Raw genomic sequence first — 18390 nt, 5'->3', positions numbered from 1 at the left:
AAAGGGGACTACCGATATGTGCCAGAGTAGGAATTAAAGGCTTGCAAAGCACTCACCACAGGGCCTGGCAGATAGTAGGTGCTGAAGGTTGTTAGTTTCCTACCCTTTTATTCCTTCACCAAAGGGAAAGGGAGGGCTCATGAAACAGACGAAGGAGCAGGAGAATGTTTTCGTATGCCCTAGGCCCTGTCTACACATACAGCCTCACTCCATCCTGTGATTGTCTCTCCTCGTAGCTTAACCACATTTAAGTGCCAGTCCCAAGGCTGACAAAGGCCACCAGGATCTGGGCTCTGACAGCTTCTCCTGGTCCATTCTTCCCTGACTCTGCACTCCATCCACGCACCCCCTGCTCCAGCCGTAGGGAACTACCCCCAAATTTCTAGGCAGGTTTCACATGGCTGTTATTTTTCCTATGCTATTCCTTCTACCTGGAAGCAGTTTCTCCTACCTTCCACACCTGCTGAAAACGTTCTCAACTCTTAAGCCTCTGCTCAAGTCTTTATGGAGATTTTTTCCAACCACCCTCTTCTCTGCCTCCTTCAACCTGGAGAAATGACCACTTGGGCTGTTTGTTTGTCGTATATCCTGTATGTTCAACAACCATCTGGTAAAGTGAAAATGCATAAATGAATCAACGGTTGCAATATATGGCAGGTATGTGTACCAGTCTCTGCCCTCAAGGGCACAAAATCTGGTGGAGGAGACAGAGTTGTGAACTCTTATACCCCTTAACACATTACCTGGTGCTTAACTGACAGCACAACCTGTCCCCAGGCTCCCCTGTTCTGTGACTAAGATCCCCCAGAGGGAAGTGACCTTATCTTGGGCATAGCTGTTTCCCCAGCATCTAGCACAGTGCCTACACAGAGCAGGGCCTCCATACTTTTTTGGAGGAATGAATGAATGATTGAATCAACATCCGAATGAGTATATAAGCAAACCCCTCATTTTCTGTCGATGATTTGTCTGCCATCTGTCCACCGGAGCCACGGTGATCTCTCCAATCTGGTTTTCTGCGAACACCCTCGGGACAGAGCCCTGTGCAATAGGCACTAGCTAACGACCTTCATTTTTTTCTAGAGAAATCCTTCTATTGTTTTTGCCTTTCCCCCCAAAACATTTATTGTAGAAAATTAAGAAAGGCAAATTAAAAAGCTAAAGAAAATCACCTGCTGACAGCCAACATGAACCCTTTGGTCTTTGGCCCTCCAGACCTCATGCACCAACTCTAGTCAGACTGCCTGGGTTCAACTCCCAAGCTTTGCCCCTTAATGGCTGTGTGACCTTAAACAGTATCCGGGCTCTGCGTGCCTCAGTTCTTCCTCTATAAAGTGGCAATAATCATTCTGCCCACCTCCCTGTTGTTGGGAGGATTAACCAAGTTAATACATGTGAAGTGCTTGCTGCGTACTGTGCAGACTCAGCACGGGTTACCTCTTTTTACCCGTCCTCTTCCTGAAGACTTCCAAAGCCGGTCCAGCGACCCACAGCCACTCATGACCAAGAGGGGGTGCAGACGGCTTGTCGGTGACTCTGAAATGAGTCACCCCATGTTGCAGCTCTGAATGTTATGATTAGTTCCCAGAGCTGGCTTCTGTATCAGGACCAAGGGCAGACCTACAAGTGAAATGTGGTTTCAGCATTAAGACAATGTCGGTTTCACCGAACCCTCTTAATGTAAACAAAAGGATTAAAACTGCGAGGCCCCGGTAACACTCCTGCTAGGTCAAGTTTGCCATATAAACAGAGACGCAGTTCACTATCCCCATTCATTAAGCTGTGTCACCTGAATGAGGAAATGCCCACTCCCTGACAGGATGCAGGCCCTTGCCACAGCCCTCCTGCCTGCCAGGCAAAGATCCCTTCTTCCTCCTTCAGGTGGGTGCCTTAGAAAGGGGCTTTGTCACCAGCCTGGTCCTCCAGCGCCCAGGATCCACACACCGCCTGGCCTGGGACAGTGCAGGGCCCTCCCAGCACCAGGAACCCGAGGTTAGTTTTGGCAGTGACCCCGTTTCCAGAATAATCATCACGTAAGCATTCGATGTAGTGGAAGGATTGTGGACTGTGGAACTAGCCAGGTGGAGGTTTGAGCCCACACTCTTGTCTTTTCCCAGCTGGGTAGGCAAAGCCTCCAGTTCCTTATTGAAAAAGTGATGAGCGAGGAGCTCTGGGCTGCAGTGGTGTGAAGTGTGAAGTGATGTCTGGCACACAGTAGGGGCTCGTGACGTGGAAGCTGTCATGAGAAGCCCACAAAGGGTGGCGGTGGTGACGGAGCTGAAGCTCAGAGAGCAGGCTGTGGCGCTGGCTGCCTGCTGACCTCTCAGTGAACAGCCCTCCTGGGTGAGAAATCTGGGAGACCCCAGGGAGATCCCAGACTGCCCACGGGGCCCTGGCTAAAAGGGGTGTCTCTTGTCCCCAGAAGCAGGGGAAGTCCCTGCAGAATGAGAGAGAAGGCACTGTCTGTGATATTTCAAGTGGAGATCTAAGCCTGCTGCATCAGTGGAGAAGAGAGCTGCCTTCATGCCTTCGGGGTGGCCTAGAAGGGGCTGCCGGGAGGTTCTCTGACCAAATTCACCCCCACTCTCACCACGGGCCTCATTGTGTGATTTCAGGCTCAGTCCCTATTCAAATGCAAACACCAGGAGGCGCCTTTGCATTGTGGCCCAGCGCTCGGTGACGGAATTGACAAGCAGCAACTTCTCTGGAGCCAGTGCTGCTAGGGAAAGAGTACAAGAAAGGGGCACGGAGGGGCCCTATGCACAGGCGGCCAGGAGACATCTCAGTGAGGAGGTGCGGGCAGAGAGGGCCAGGTCTTGGCCAGAGTTGGCTCTGCCCACAGGAGGACTGGCTCTGTGGCAAGGAACAGGGGAGTACATCCCCTGGAAAGGCAGCTAAACATGAACCAAGCTGCCTGGTTTGATCCCAACTCTGCCTCTGAGTGACCTTGATTGAGCCTCTCAACTTCTCTGAGTCTGTAAAATGAGGACAGGAATACTACCCCATAGTGTTGTGAGGGTGGCAAGCCATAAGCACCCAATAAACGCTAGCTCTGGATATTTTTCCAGCAGAAATGTGTTCAGCGCAAGCCCTCCAAGAGAGTGGCTCCAAGTCCACTAAAGACCAGCAGGACCCAGTGCAACATGGTTTCCTGGGTGGCATCCCGGAACAGAAAAACCACATTAGTGGAAAAACTAGTTAAATCCAATAAAGTCTGTAGTTTAGTTAATGGTATTACTGATAGTCATTTGTCAGTTTTGATACATGTGACATGGTTATGTAAGATGGTAACATTAGGGGAAGCTGGGTGAACGGTACATGGGAACTCACCATGCTATCTTTGAGACTCTTCTGATAATCTAGAATGATTTAAAAATTAAAAAAAAAAATAATAATGGTGGAAAGTCCCGGCCCTTCTGTAAAGAAAGCAAACAGCACCTCACTGCCACATTTCAACAGTAATGGCCCTTATTCCTGTTCTTTCACACACATTCCTCCAGGGGGTAGATAATAAAATGTAAAAATAATGACCCTTACAGCACTTACGAGTCAGGCTCCAGACTAGATGCTTAATATATACCATCCCGTTTAATCCTGACAATAACCCTGAGAGCTGGTATTTCTATTCTCATTTTACAGAGCATAGAAACTGGAGCTCATGTGGTTGTCCAGCTAAATGGCAGAGGGATTCTAACCATTTCAGTCTCGTTCTAAAGTCTGTGTATTTCACTGGAGGAAGAAAAAATGGGGATCACTGGAGGCTGCAAGCTTTCATCTTTGACAGCACAGATTTAAGAACCTGTGCCTCAGTGAGACCAATCATGTAGGTGAGAGGCTGATTGTTAAAGGATGGAAGGTCCCTGAAAATTGAATTAATCAAAGTATTGATATTCACCAGTGTTGTTTACCATGGCAAAAAAAAAAAAAAAAAAAAAAGGAAGGAAGGAAGGAAGGAAGGAAGGAAAAGAAATTTAGAAAATAGTCTCAATATCAAACAATTGAGAATTTCACAGAGGTGGTTCTGGTACACCCATACAATAGAATAGGCAGCCATTCAAAGTAATTTTGTAGAATTTTATTGCAGACATACATCAGAACACTTTTGGCTCTCAGTAATGGAAAAGTGCAACTCAACCCATTGAAATTAAACGACCATTAATGTATCATCAAAGCCAAAACCACCTCTGAAGCTGCTGTAGTTTTAGCCATCATGCATACGAATGACAATATATGGTGGAAGGGCCATTCCAGAGTATCTCTTTTTAATCACCAAAGAAACCCACTCCCGCAACTCCCCCATCAGTCTCGGCCTCACTTTTGCCAGTATTACGTCACATTCCATCATTATTCCAGTCACTGGCCAGAGGAATGGACTGCTATTTTAGTTAAGCCCAATCATCTTTTACCCTGGGGACTGGAGATAGAGTCTGCCTTCCCGGAAACAAATTGCCACTGAAAGAAGGGTAGAAGCCTGAATTAAAACAGAGACTCTGTTAGGAAGAAAGAAAAGGCCAATAGCTGCAGGATAAGAAATCAACATTTTCTGTTGTAACATACAAATTAGAATATTATTGAGTGGAAAGAAGAGAATACATTTCAAAAGAGCTCCGTAGTATAATCCTATTTATATAAAATTATGCACGTGTTTACATGTGTATATGCATAGAGACATATCTGAAAGGATATTCTTCAAAAGTTACCTGTGGTTATCTCTAGGCAGTGAGATTCCAAAAATATTTTACATGAATTATACTATGTTGAATTCTTTGTGTTTAGCTATATTAATGTTTGCTATAAGCGTGCGCTATTCTTACAAAGACAATGTGTATTTTCTTTGAGGGATTTCTGTTTCGCTTTCAGTAGGCAAGTTCTTTGTGTGGACAAGGTTAGAAACTGCTGTTCTAGGCTTTGGAAACTTTTTTGAGGAGTTAAAAATTATGTTTTTTTAAAGTTTTTTGCTGTTATTTGCATGTCGATTTTAAAATGTGTCCACAAATTCTTTAATAGTCCTTCTACTGAAATGTGGAGTCTATGTCACTTCCATGTGAACCTGGGCAAACTTGAGACTGTTTCAAATAATGGAGTATGCCAAGAGTGACACTGTGTCTGAGTCTAGGTCACGATATACCAAGTAGCCTGTATCTTGCTCCCTGGAACATTTGCTTTTGGAGTCTTGAGTCTTCATGTGAGAAGTCTGACTAACCTGAGGCCACACTGTGAGGAAGCCCAAGCCACATGGAATGGACACGAATATGCCACTCTGGTCAACAGTGTCAACTGAGGGTGGCCCAGATGCCAGATCATTTCAGCCTCCAACTGTTCAAGTCTTCCTCACCGAGGCCCCAGACACCTGTGGAGTAAAGACAAATCTTCCCCCTGTGCCTTATCCAAATTCTTGACTCACAGAACCCACAAGCATAATAACATGGCTGTTATTTTCTACAACTCATTTGGGGGCCATTCTGAATGTAGCGGTACCAACAAACCCGGACTATAGACCCGTTCTCACAGGACCGAGGTGTGAAACCCATGGGTTTGTCCTTGAACGTGTCAAAGGAGCCAAAGACCAGAGCATGCAAGAGATGGGAAGACATCAGGAGCCATATTCAGGCTGGAGGGACAGGAGGGACAGACATGTGTCCCTGGGGCATGACTCAGAAGAGTTAGGTTTTGCAGCCAGCATGATAGGCAACATGAAAAGAAAGGGGACATCTTGAGAAAGGGCTCATAGTAGCATGGATTACTGAGAAAACTCCGCAAAACACGAGTTTTTAAGGTGGGACTTAATAATTGCTACTCATTAGCTGTGTGACATTGGGCAAGTCACTCAAAATCCCTCCAAATGAAGAGTCCCCCCTAGTCTTGTGAGGATTAGTGAGCCAGTGTGTGTGAAACTCAGTGGGTGCGTATGGCAATGCTGCCCCCTACCTGGAGGCTAGACTGGTTCCATGGTTAAATACCTCCTTTTCTTTTCTTTTCTTTCTCTCTCGATTTCTCTCTCTCTCTTTCTCTCTCTCTCTCTTTAATGGTTGGATTGAAGATGGAAGATTCCAGTCGCTTTAAAACATATTTATTTAGGGGCACCTGGCTGGCTTAGTCAGTTGAGCAGCTGACTCTTGATTTCGGCTAAGGTCATGGCCCCAGGGTCATGGGCTCCAGCCCTTACATTGTGCTCTGTACTGAGCATGGAGACTGCTTAAGATTCTCTCTCTCTCTCTCTCTCTCTCTCTCTCTCTCTCTCTCTCTCTTTCTCTCCCTCTGCCCCTTCCCTGACTCACCCCCCCCTCTAAAAAATAAATATTAAAAAATCTTTTTTTTAGGGGTGCCTGGCTGGCTCAGTAGGAAGAGCATGAGACTACATCCGGTGAGTTGGAACCCCGCGTAGGATGTAGAGATTACTTTAATTAAAAAATGGTTAAAAATTATTTTCTCACTGGTGGCAGCTGTGAGCGTGGTGAGAGGAGCAAGGAGAAGGACGCATCGGATCAGGAAGAAAGTGTTGAGAGAACAGCAGCCCACGTCTGAACAGACTGACCAGCATGGAGACCTTGCGTCGTGCGCCCTGGTTAGTAACCTGACTGTGGAGCCGGACAAATCTTCATTTCATCCCGGCTTGGCCACCTGCGCCACCGCCTGCTGTGCTGACCACTGTCCCCTGCCAGACATCAGGGGGATAGGCTGCTGACCGCTCCCTGGTGGCCACCCCTGCCCGCCTGGTCCCACTCCCCCCCTCGGCTTCCAGGCTCCTGCGCGCGCTGTCTCCACCCACGCTGCCACCAGAGTGGGTTTTTGAAAACACAAATATTGTCGCTCCTCTCCCAAGACTCTCAACCATATAATTCATCTTTACGATAACACCTCCCCCATCTGTGGCCTCAAAGCCCTGTTCACCAGGCCCGTGTCCACCACGCTCCCCTCCCTTGCCCTGATGCAGCCAGGCTGGCCTTCTCCAAGCTGTCACCCCGCCCCCACCCCCCAGGGCTGGCCACCCTGCTCTTCCAGCTCCACACGCTGCCGCCGCCTTCTTCTTCAGGCCAGCAGCCAGGCATCCTCTCCTCAGGGAGGCTGTCCCTGACCATGGCGCACCACCACCCTGCCCACACCCAGGGAGGGCATTAGAGCTTCCTCACAGCTCTAATTGGTATCCAAGAATATCTAAGTTATTTATCAATTATATACTATTAATAATAAATATTGATTAATAAATGCAATATTTCTGCTGGATTACATAGTATTCTAAAATCATTTATGATCTACCTCCCTCTACCAGAATGGGACACCCTGGAGGAGAGGAACTATTTCTTGGTCACCCCTGCATCTCCAACGCCAAGAACGTCCATATTCATTGACTGACATCTTTGCAGAGCCCACTTAAAGAAGCTTCTCCTGGCTGTCCCCACTCTCCCCAACTTCTCCATCCCCGGAGCTCTTAGAGGTCTGATTTGGCACTAATCTCACACTGCCTATAGTGGCAATTTTCCTCCAAATGTGTCACGCTTCTCTAGGGGAGCATTGTAAGACCCCGCGTCTCTGTCCCCTCTCCCCTTCCCTGCAACACACACACACAGTACCTAGCACAGAAACCTTGCACAAACACAGATGCTTTAGAAAACATCTATTTATCTGGTGGGTTGGCACTTTTAGCTTCTCTCTATTCCCTTTCTCACTCCCCTGGGCTGAAGGTTTATCCCTAATTGTTGTCCTCCTGTGGTTCCTGTCATGATCAACTTCGTCTGTTGCTTGGTTGTGATATGAACTACATTCTCCAAGGCCTCTCTGTGGGAGGACGTCCATGAGGGCTCACTTATGAAGTGGGTTCCCTGACTTCATGTCCAATGTAAACACAGGCAAATATATGATTATCAAGCATTATTACTGCTGGCAATTACCCTGGCTTTCCCGTCAACATTGTAAACTAAAGAAATGAGCATGAAGAGTAGAGTGCTTAAATTTTTCCCTCTTTGCCCCTTAAAATATTTATTTTTCAATCATCACTCTAAATAGTTGAATTATGTCTTGTTACCTAATTAGTGCATGTATGTGGAATTTACAGGCCATCCAGAGTAAAGCTTCATAACTTTCTAAATGTCTGCATCTCACTGAGTGTCCCATCAAATATTTCCAAGTATTCATTTCCAAGGCTCTATTTCTAGATTGCTAAACACTACCAATCAACAGCGTCTCTGTGGCAATTAAGAAGCTCCCTGAGTTAATTCACTGAGGATTTCCCAGGAGTCTGACATTGTGGAGGGCTCCCCTCATAGAAAAGTGGTTCTCAAAGTGTGGCCCAAAGGCTACGTGCATCAGAATGTCTCAGGATACTTTAAAAATGCTGATTCCCTGGCTCGTGCCAGACTTCTCAAAGTCTGGCATTGCACAGAGTGGAGCCAAGGAGTTTGAATTTTAACAAGCTCCTCAGGTCAGTCTCATTCACATTGAAAAATCACTGACAGAGCCACTTTCCTGCCTTATCCTTGTCCCATGTCTTGCGTTGATAGCTGCACTGAAAGAAGCAGGAGGGAGAATCCGTGGTGAACGAAAACATGGCTACCTTACAGAACGCTCTTCGCATCTGGTCTCCTGGAATTATGAAATGTGTTTTCTAGAGAATTAATAATGACAACGTGTGCTAGTTAGAATGCCAGTTTCACTGTTTTCCCATTCCCAAAATGACAGTGGTTTTAAAAAGATAAAAGATTGTGTCTCTCTTACATCATAGTCTGAGTGTAAGAAGCTGGAATTGATCTGATGTTGGGGATCCTCCTACTTTGTTGCTCTCTCATACTCAACACCAACACATAGCTTCTGTCTCATATCCTTTTTATTTTTTAAATATTTATTTATTTAATTAATCTCAACACCCAACATGATGTGGGGTGGGGCTTGAACTCATGATCCTGAGATCAAGAGTCGCAGGCTCCTCCCACTGAGCCAGCCAGGCACCCCTCTATCTCACCTCCTAATGTGGATGCCCCAGCTCCTGCCACCACATTTGCATTCTAGTCAGTGAGAAAGAAAAGTCATGACCCTAAAATTGCACACATCACTGGCACTCATATCCCTCTGGCAACTTCTAGTTATATAAGGGGCCTATATAGACCCCTTTTTCATTTTTCCCAAAATTTTGCTCAAAATCAATTTGGAAGTTCTATTACTAAAAGAAAGAGGGAAATGCTTGTTGAATGACAAATAGTTGTCTTTTGCCCTAGTACCGCCAGACTCATTAGGAGTGTGTGCATGTGCGCGCGTGCGCGAGCGTGTGTGTGTGTGTGTGTGTGTGTGTAACTCAATATTCTGTTTTTTTGGGGTTTTGGGTTTTTTTTTGGCTAACTTAAAGCTCAGTTACTTTGCTGCAGTTATAGGGTTGCTAGGTAAAACAGGATACTCAGTTATATTTCCATTTTAGATACACAGCAAATAATTTTTCAACGTAAGCATGTCCCAAATATTCAGATTTAACTGGGTCTCCTGCATTTTTATTTGCTAAAATCTGGCAACCCTCTGTAATCAAGGACCAGAAATTGAGATACTGGGAAATAAACATGTATTTTTCAACCCAAAGAGTAGGAAGTGAGTCTTTTTTAGCAGCCCTATGCCAAGAAGCCTGTTCATTCCTCTCCCAAATGATGGGATTTCTGCAGTGAAGTAAATAGTCCCTCCCGTGGAGGAGAGAGTCAGGAGCAAGGAATGCACCACGGAGCGGCAGAAATGTGGATAGTGTGCAAACGTGGTAGAAGCTATCAGCATGAGCAGGGGAGAGTGCACAGGCAATTGGCAGGAGCTGAGACAATGAGAGCACCTGTGGGCCTGGAGAAGATGACCGAAATCAGGGAAGTTGTATGTTGTAGAGCAGGTGCAGTCTCCAGGGGAAATGAATGGATTGCAGAAATGCACGAGTACGAGCAAGCAAGGGAACAAGGCCGGAAGATGTGTAGCAAAAGCAGCAGAACCCTTGTAACAGATGGACTTCTGTAAATTTCCAGTGATAAGCCCTCAGTGAACAAAATTTTATCACAGTTTAAAGGGTTTACAAATAGACCTCTAAGTGAATAACGGGGCTCAAACCCCAAGTTGTAAAGCTGGCCTGTAGGGCCCCACAGAGGAGGCATACACTGGCTGAGGCAGTCACAAAGCCCTCCTGGACTAGCCATTTACAACCCATGTTAACCCTTACCCATTTTCCCTTCCTTCCTCTTCCCCAGGTGGGACTGACCTATAAGCCCTTGTGAGATCCTCTTTGATGTGGATATTGGTGGCCTTCTCCCCATGCCTCACTCTGGAACTCTTGACCACTCCCCAAATCTAGAGGCAGGATCCCAGTTACAGTGACTGTGTTGTTAGTCTCCTTTGCAATGAACCAGACCCTGTGTATGAAGAAAAAGCTGAGAGGCCTTGAGTTTCAAGGTTACCTGCCGATCCTTTGGCTTTCTGCCGCAGATCCAAGGGCCTCCACCTGAATCCCAGCAGGGACTACAGCTCAGCCCCCTTCCTTAAGAGTCCTAACCTGCTCCTGGGAGTCCTGCCACTTGCAGACTGATCTCATCGTGTAACTGCTTCCTCTGAATTGCATGGCCAGCTGGACCACTCCATCTACCTTGCTCCATGATATTATCTCTCCCTACATGGATGGTCATCAGAATCAGGCCTGAGATTTCCGTCTAATCAGAGGTTCTCAGCTAGTGAGAGTACATCAGAACTATTCACAGGGTTTTTGTCAAAATCCAGATGACCAGACCTCACCCAAACCTACTGGATCTCTGAAGGAGGGTGCAGGGCTATGTGAATTTTCTGAAAGTTCCATTGATGATTCTGATGTGCTCCCTAGATGAGGAACCCCTTCTCAAGTCACTGTGCCTTGAACTAGGGATCACTTCCGTAGCCAGCTTAGTCCTCCCACTGCCAACCAGCCTCTCTCCCCTTCCCTTCTGCAACTATTGCACCAGAGTGCCAACATGCCTTGCCCCTGAGTCTTCCAAAGTTGTGACAATAAGGGGGAAAGAATGGATCGAGACTAAATTTACACCTGCCCCGCATGTATCTTAGCTTTTGTTAATATTAGACCCTTTTCTGTGGTGAGAGTAATTTATTCTCAAAACTGCCCTTAAAAAAAATTGAAGTTCTGGCTGAAGAATGATAGGCAGAAATAGTTGTTAGTGGCTACAAGTAATCTGAACCATCCTACTGACCGCTGGTGCTCAAGAACTCCCCATTATCCACCGTTTGGCCTGCCTGTCCCGAGCCCATCTAAGGATTGCAGGGTGGGTGCGGCTGAGAATTAAGTGACTACTGTCACAGAATAGGGTGACTACATCTAGCTACATCTATGTACACCTTAGCTACAATGTCCAACAGTATTATCAATCTCCTTAACACAAAAATTGGAAAGGAAAAAAAACAACAAAATGCGAATGTCACATTTCCTTTTATTTCCTCCTATCACCGCCACACTTGCTCAGCACTTCTAGCCCTAAAATGCACCCCTCAGACCCAATTTCATCTCCAATTCACACCCTTCTACTTGGCTGGGTCTCTGGGACTGTATATTGATGTGCCACCAACCCAGGCTTTCAATATGATTCTATCAGCCCACTGCGTGTTTAGTCAGCATAGCACCAAACATCAGGTTTAGCTATTTCCTTTGAAATTAGCCAGATATTTTTTCTACTGGAGATACTGAATCAATATGGTGTGTGTAGGTCACAGCATGACCCTCCTCTAAGTGAAAGCTGCCTCCATGCTCTGCTGGTCAGGAGTGAAGCCTACTTTCCTTCAGTTTCCTTCTGGTTCCCTTGTGCCCTTACCACTCAGTCCCTGACTCTTCAAACTCAATTCATGTTACTGTCATCCAGAGTTTTCTGATTCCTATCTTGGAATCTAGAGAACTTCCCTTTGATACACATCCACTCATTCATCCATTGATTGAATAATTACTACATCCAAGGCATTGGTAACCCAAACTTGATTAAGATATGGAATCTGAGCTAAAGTTCAATATTAATAAGAGTTTTTAGTTGCAGACCATGGAATCCTCCATAATTAAAGCACAGAGAGATTTGCTAGAAGATATTAAGCAGCTTACACAATTTCCAGGAGGGTCAGAGTTGGAAGCTATACAACCAGAAAAAAAATGACCTTACCCTCCATTTCATAGTATTGTTCTAGAGGTCTCCCCACTTCTGCACGCCCTATCACTGGCACCTGTGATTCCAGACACTACACACCAGAAGTGCTGCCACATTATTCCAAATGCTTCTATCATGCTTGCCAGGATGATTTCTCCAAATATGGTCTCCATCTTTGTGACTCACTTCTACCACCACCATGTGTCAGGTGTGTAAAGACACTTGATAGGATCTTGGTCACATACATAAGCTTTCTGCAAGAGTTCCTGTTTTCTATTTCTCTCCACTATAGTGAGGAAGAGGATAAAAGGGGGAGGGGAGTTGAGGATATAAAGAGAAGGTGAGAGGAGACTTTATGGGTGACTGAGTATGAAACTTTGAAGGTAAATGTTCACCCACAGGATAAAAGAAAGAAAATCCAGACAGAGGAAAAAAAACTTGAGATAAGGCACTGGTGTGTGAAAAAGTAGGCATGTTTGGGGAAAGATGAGAATTTAATGTGGCTACAGCAGGGGTGAATATACTGAGTATTGGATGGTAGGGTGAAGGGAGGTTGACAAAGACAAATGAGCCAAGAAAGTAGGCAGTGATCAAGCTGGGAAGGATGTCTTATACTCCTAGAAGCGTGGCCTTTCCCTGAACAAGCCAAGATTCAGATACTTTCTTCACATCTGAGCAGAGACTACAAGTTTTCGATCAGGTGTTTCTATGCCAAGCACCAACCCTCACTGCAAACTTTGCCTTGTAAAGCATAGTTTCCCCTACTGAAAGGTAAGCAAAACAACTTTTGACAGAGTTAGTTAGTTCCATAAACAAAGAAGTATTTCCTTAATATTTTCAACATATTTCCTTTGTCCCAATTTTCTCAAGTGTACAGATGAAATATGATCAAAATGATTTTTTTGTTCAACCATCTCTACCTTGCCCCAGTTTTATAATGCTTTCCCAAACAAGACCGTGTTGTTCCACTTTAAGAGGGCGCTCAGCAACTCCATCAAGACAACAGACTCATACAGAAATATGTTGCATTTCTATACATCAATAGTGAAGCATCAAAACAAGAAATCAAGGAATCAATACCATTTACAGTTGCACCAGAAACCATAAGATACCTAGGAATGAACCTAATCAAAGAGGTAAAAGGGCTGTACTCTGAAAACTATAGAACACTTATGAAAGAAACTGAGGATGACACAAAGAAATGGAAAAACATTTCATAGTCATGGATTGGAAGAACAAATATTGTTAAAATGTCTATACTACCCCAAGCAATCTACACATTTAATGCAATTCCTATCAATATACCACTAGCATTTTTCACAGAGCTAGAACAAACAATCCTAAAATTTGTATAGAACAACAAAGGACCCCAAATAGCCAAAACGATCTTGAAAAAGAAAAATAAAGCTGGAGGCATCACAATTCCAGACTTCAAGCTATGTTACAAAGCTGTAGTCATCCAGACAGCATGGTACTGGCATAAAACAGACACATAGGTCAATGGAACAGAATAGAAAACCCATAAATGGACCCACAACTATATGGCCAACTCATCTCTGACAAATCAGGAAAGAATATCCAATGGAAAAAAAATAAAACAGTCTCTTTAACAAATGGTGTTGGGAAAACTGGACAGCAACATGTGGAAGAATGAAACCGGATGACCATACACAAAAATAAACTCAAAATGGATGAAAGACCTGAATGTCAGATCTGAAGCCATAAAAATCCTAGAGGAGAAAACAGGCAAAAACCTCTGTGACCTCAGAGCAACTTTTTACTAGACACATCTCCAGAGACAAGGGGAAAAAAAAGCAAAAATGAACTATTGGGGCTTCATCAAGATAAAAAGCTTCTGCACAGTGAAGGAAACAATCAACAAAACTAAATGACAGCCTACAGAATGGGAGAACACATTTGCAAATGACATATCTGATAAAGGGTTAGTATCCAAAATCTATAAAGAACTTATCAAACTCAACACCCAAAAAACAAAGAATCCAGTGATGAAATGGGCAAAAGACATGAATAGACAATTCTCCAAAGAAGACATCCAGATGGCCAACAGACACATGAAAAGATGCTCAACATCACTCATCATCAGGGAAATACAAATCAAAACCATGATGAGATACCACCTCACACCTGTCAGAATGGCTAAAATTAACATAGGAAACAATAGATGTTGGCAAGGATGTGGAGAAAGGGGAACCCTCTCACACCATTGTTGGGAATGCAAACTGGTGCAGCCACTCTGAAAAACAGTATGGAGCTTCCTCCAGAAGTTAAAAATAGAACTACCCTATAACCCAGCAATCACACTACTAGATATTTTACCCAAAGGATGCAAAAATACTGATTCGAAAGGGTACATGCACCCCAATGTTTAAAGTTAATTTTTTATTATTTTAAATTTATTTATTTTGAGAAGGGGGGATGGGCAGGGAGAGAGAGAGGAAGAAAAAGAGAGAATCTCAAGCAGGGTCTACGTTGTCAGCATGGAGCCTGAAATAGGGCTTGAACTCAGAAACTTCGAGATCATGACCTGAGCCAAAATCAACAATCAGGTTCTCAACTGACTGAGCGAGCCAGACACCCCATTTATTTATTTATTTGTTGGTTGGTTGGTTTGTATTTATTTATTTATTTAGAGCAGGGGAGGGGCAGAGAGAGAGAAGGAAAGACAGAATGCCAAGCATGCTCTGAGCTGACAATGCAGAGCCCAACATGGGGCTCAAACTCACAAACTGTGAGGTCACATCCTGAGCTGAAACCAAGAGTTGGATGCTTAACCAACTGAGCCACCCAGGCACCCCACCCCAATGTTTATAGCAGTATTATCTATCAACAATAGCCAAATTATGGAAAAAACCCAAATGTTCATCAACTGACAAATGGATAAAGAAGATGTGGTATGTATGTACAATGGAATATTACTCAGCCATGAAGAACGAATCTTGCCATTTGCAACAACGTGGATGGAGCTAGAGTGTATTATACTAAGCAAAATAAGTCAGTCACAGAAAGACAAATATCATACGATTTCACTCATATGTGCGATTTAAGAAACAAAACAGATGAACATAGAGCAAGGGGAAAAAAGAGATGGAAGCAAACCATTCTTAACTATAGAGAACAAACTGAGGGTTACAGGAGGGAAGGTGGTTAAGGGGTTGGGCTAAATGGGTGATGGACATTAAGGAGGGCACTTGTGTTGAGCACTAGGTGTTATATGGAAGCGAAGAATCACTAAATTCTGCTCCTGAAACCAATATTACACTACATGTTAACAAACCAGAATTTAAACAAAATTTTGAAAAAAAGAATAAAAGGCAATGTACTCATTACTTCTTTAATAGATACTTTTTGGGGTGTCTTTCCATCCACAGTCTTCCTTCTCTGAGAACCATATGCCTCCTCCCACCAGGGCCTTATATATATAACCCTGCCTCCTGGTCAAAACTGATGGGAGGGGCACCTGGGTGGCTTAGTCGATTAACCATCTGACTTTGGCTCAGGTCACGGTCTCACGGTTCATGAATTCTAGCACCGCGTTGGGCTCAGTGCTGACAGCTCAGAGCCTGGAGCCTGTCTCAGATTCTGTGTCACTCTGTCTCTGACCCTCTCCCACTCATGCTCTGTCTCTCTCTGTCTCTCAAAAATAAATAAAAATGTTTTTAAAAATTAAAAAAAACTGATTGGAACAGCTTATTAACACCTTACCCAAGCTAAACGTTCCCTGGTAATTTAGAATTGGATTGGATTACATTCCCTAGTAATTTAGAATTCATTCCTTCTTCCACTCAACAAATATTAATGGAACCCTAACTTTGAACTAGGCCTGGTTCTAGGAGCTGGGAATACAGAGTGTTCATTTTCTCCTGATACCCCGCTGCATCATTCTGGGCTCTGTCAGACACCTATGCTTCCTTATACAGTCTCTTTCTTTGTTTCAGCTGGTTTAGTGGGTGTCTATTCTTTGCAAGAAAATAATCTTTTCTAAACAAATTCACATTATTATTCATGAGGGGGAAATGCCTTATTTTCTTTCTTTGGATTTTCAAAGCCATTTCCCCATGGTAAAGAACCTGAGAAATCTCTCCAAAGTTTTATTTTTATTTTTTTAATATTTTATTTTTAAGTAATCTCTACATCCAGTGGTGGGGCTCAAACTCACTACCCTGAGATCAAGAGTCGCATGCTCTACTAGATGAGCCAGCCAGGCATCCCTCTCCAATGTTTTCACTAGGTAAATTCTCATTGAATAGAATCATATTTGATCTCAAGATATCTTTACCTTTGAAATTTAAACCTTATTATCTACTTTATAAAAACACAGAGAACATCAAGTAATGTGTTAAGGCCTTCCATTTAATTTTTGCCTTTTATTTCTTTATAGTAATCACATGACAACTTCCCTATCCCTTACACACACACACACACACACACACACACAGCTTCTAATAAACGTCTTATGTAAGGAAGCAAAATAGAAAGACAGGAAAATTGAGTGGTTAGAAGCATGAGGTTTATAAGACATACCTGAATTTAAATTCCCCTTCCTCTTGCAAAATTTCAAATTCATAAAAAAGAGACAGTAACTATTTCATAGAATTATTGTGAGAAGTAAAGGTAGCACATGAAATGCTCTCAATAAACAGTATTCACTAAACAGGTAGTCACTGTTTATTATTGGGATCTTTACTTGTAAGCCACAGTGGGTATGTATATAAATCCAGTTATGTGTACACAATACAAAAATGTACACAGTACATTAACACAGTACAGTACAGTAACCTACACAGTACACAAATATATCTATGTAGGCAGTTGCACTATATCCCTTGTCTATGGAGGAACTGGATGGTAGTTTAGGCCAAGAGATGATTCAGACCCTTGTGTATAACTAATTACAGGACTCAACAATAAATTGTAATCTAATCCACTGGTGTAACCAGAGGTATGAATTTCTGCCAATTCAGGATCCAATGTCACCCTTAACAAATCTTCCTCATCCTGTATGTGTCTAGAAGCTCTAAATGCTTTGCTGGAAACTGAAAGGGTGTGGAGGGAAATGGGGTGGTGATTCAATTCCTCAGGACCCAAACATGGAGAGGTTTCAAAGCAGAAGTGGAGAACTCTGCTGCATCCCACAGTCTTAGAAAATGACTATTTAAGAAGACAGCAATGATATACTGTGTGATCACAGCAAGTGCCACACGCTGGGCCAGCATTCGCCAACACTACTGTGGAACGTTATGTGTCAGCTCACTTGTTAAATGCGCTGACTCTAGAGTCTGACTCCCAGGGTTCAAATCCCAACTGTTCCTTTTGACTCTGGCCTTGTTTTCTTGGCTTTCCTGAAATTTGGTTTCTCATTTGTAAATGGGTATGATGATAATAGTAATATCTGTTGTAAGAAAATATTACAGGGATGCCTGGGTGGCTCAGCTGGTTAAGCACTGATTTCGGCTTAGGTAATGATCTCACAATTCGTGAGACTGAGCCCCACGTGGGACTCCACGTTGACAATGTAGAGCCTGCCTGGGATTCTCTTCTTCTCCCTTTGTCCCCCCCACCCCTGCTCCCTCTTTCTCTCTTTCAAAATAAATAAATAAACTAAAAAATGAAGAAAGAAAGAAAGAAAATATTACTAACTTGGTGGCTTAAAACAACAGAAATACATTCTCTCACAATTCTGGAGGCTAGAATTCCAAAATCAGTTTTCACTGGGCTGAAATCAAGGTGGCAGCAGGCTTATGTTCCCCATGAAAGCTCTAAGGAAAAATCCATTCCCAGCCTCTTCCAGCTTTTGGTGGCTGTTAGCATTTCTTGGCTTGTGGCTTCACCACTGAAGTTTCTGCCTCCATGGCCACATCACCTTCTCCTCTTGTGTATATCAAATGTCCTTCTACCTCTCTCTTATAACAGTGAATGTGACTGCATTCTCGGACCAGTGATGATTAATTTTATGTGTCAATTGACTGGCTATGGGGTACCCATATTAAACATTATTTCTGGATATGCTTGTGAGGGTGCTTCTGGATGATTATCATTTGAAACAGCAGATTCAGTAGAGTAGATAGCCCTCCCCAAAGGAGAGTGGGCATCATGTAATCCATTGACAGCCTGAATACAACCAAAGACAGAGGGAAGAGAAACTTATCCCTTTTTTCTGCCTCACTGCTTGAGCAGGAACACCTCATTTCACCTTCTCTAGACTGGGATTTATACCATCGGCTCTCCTGGTTCTCAGGCCTTCAGACTC

This window comes from Prionailurus bengalensis, chromosome D1 (assembly GCF_016509475.1).
Source record: "Prionailurus bengalensis isolate Pbe53 chromosome D1, Fcat_Pben_1.1_paternal_pri, whole genome shotgun sequence".
In the NCBI taxonomy this organism is placed as follows: Eukaryota; Metazoa; Chordata; class Mammalia; order Carnivora; family Felidae; genus Prionailurus; species Prionailurus bengalensis.
Note: the sequence above shows the minus strand (reverse complement) of the source record.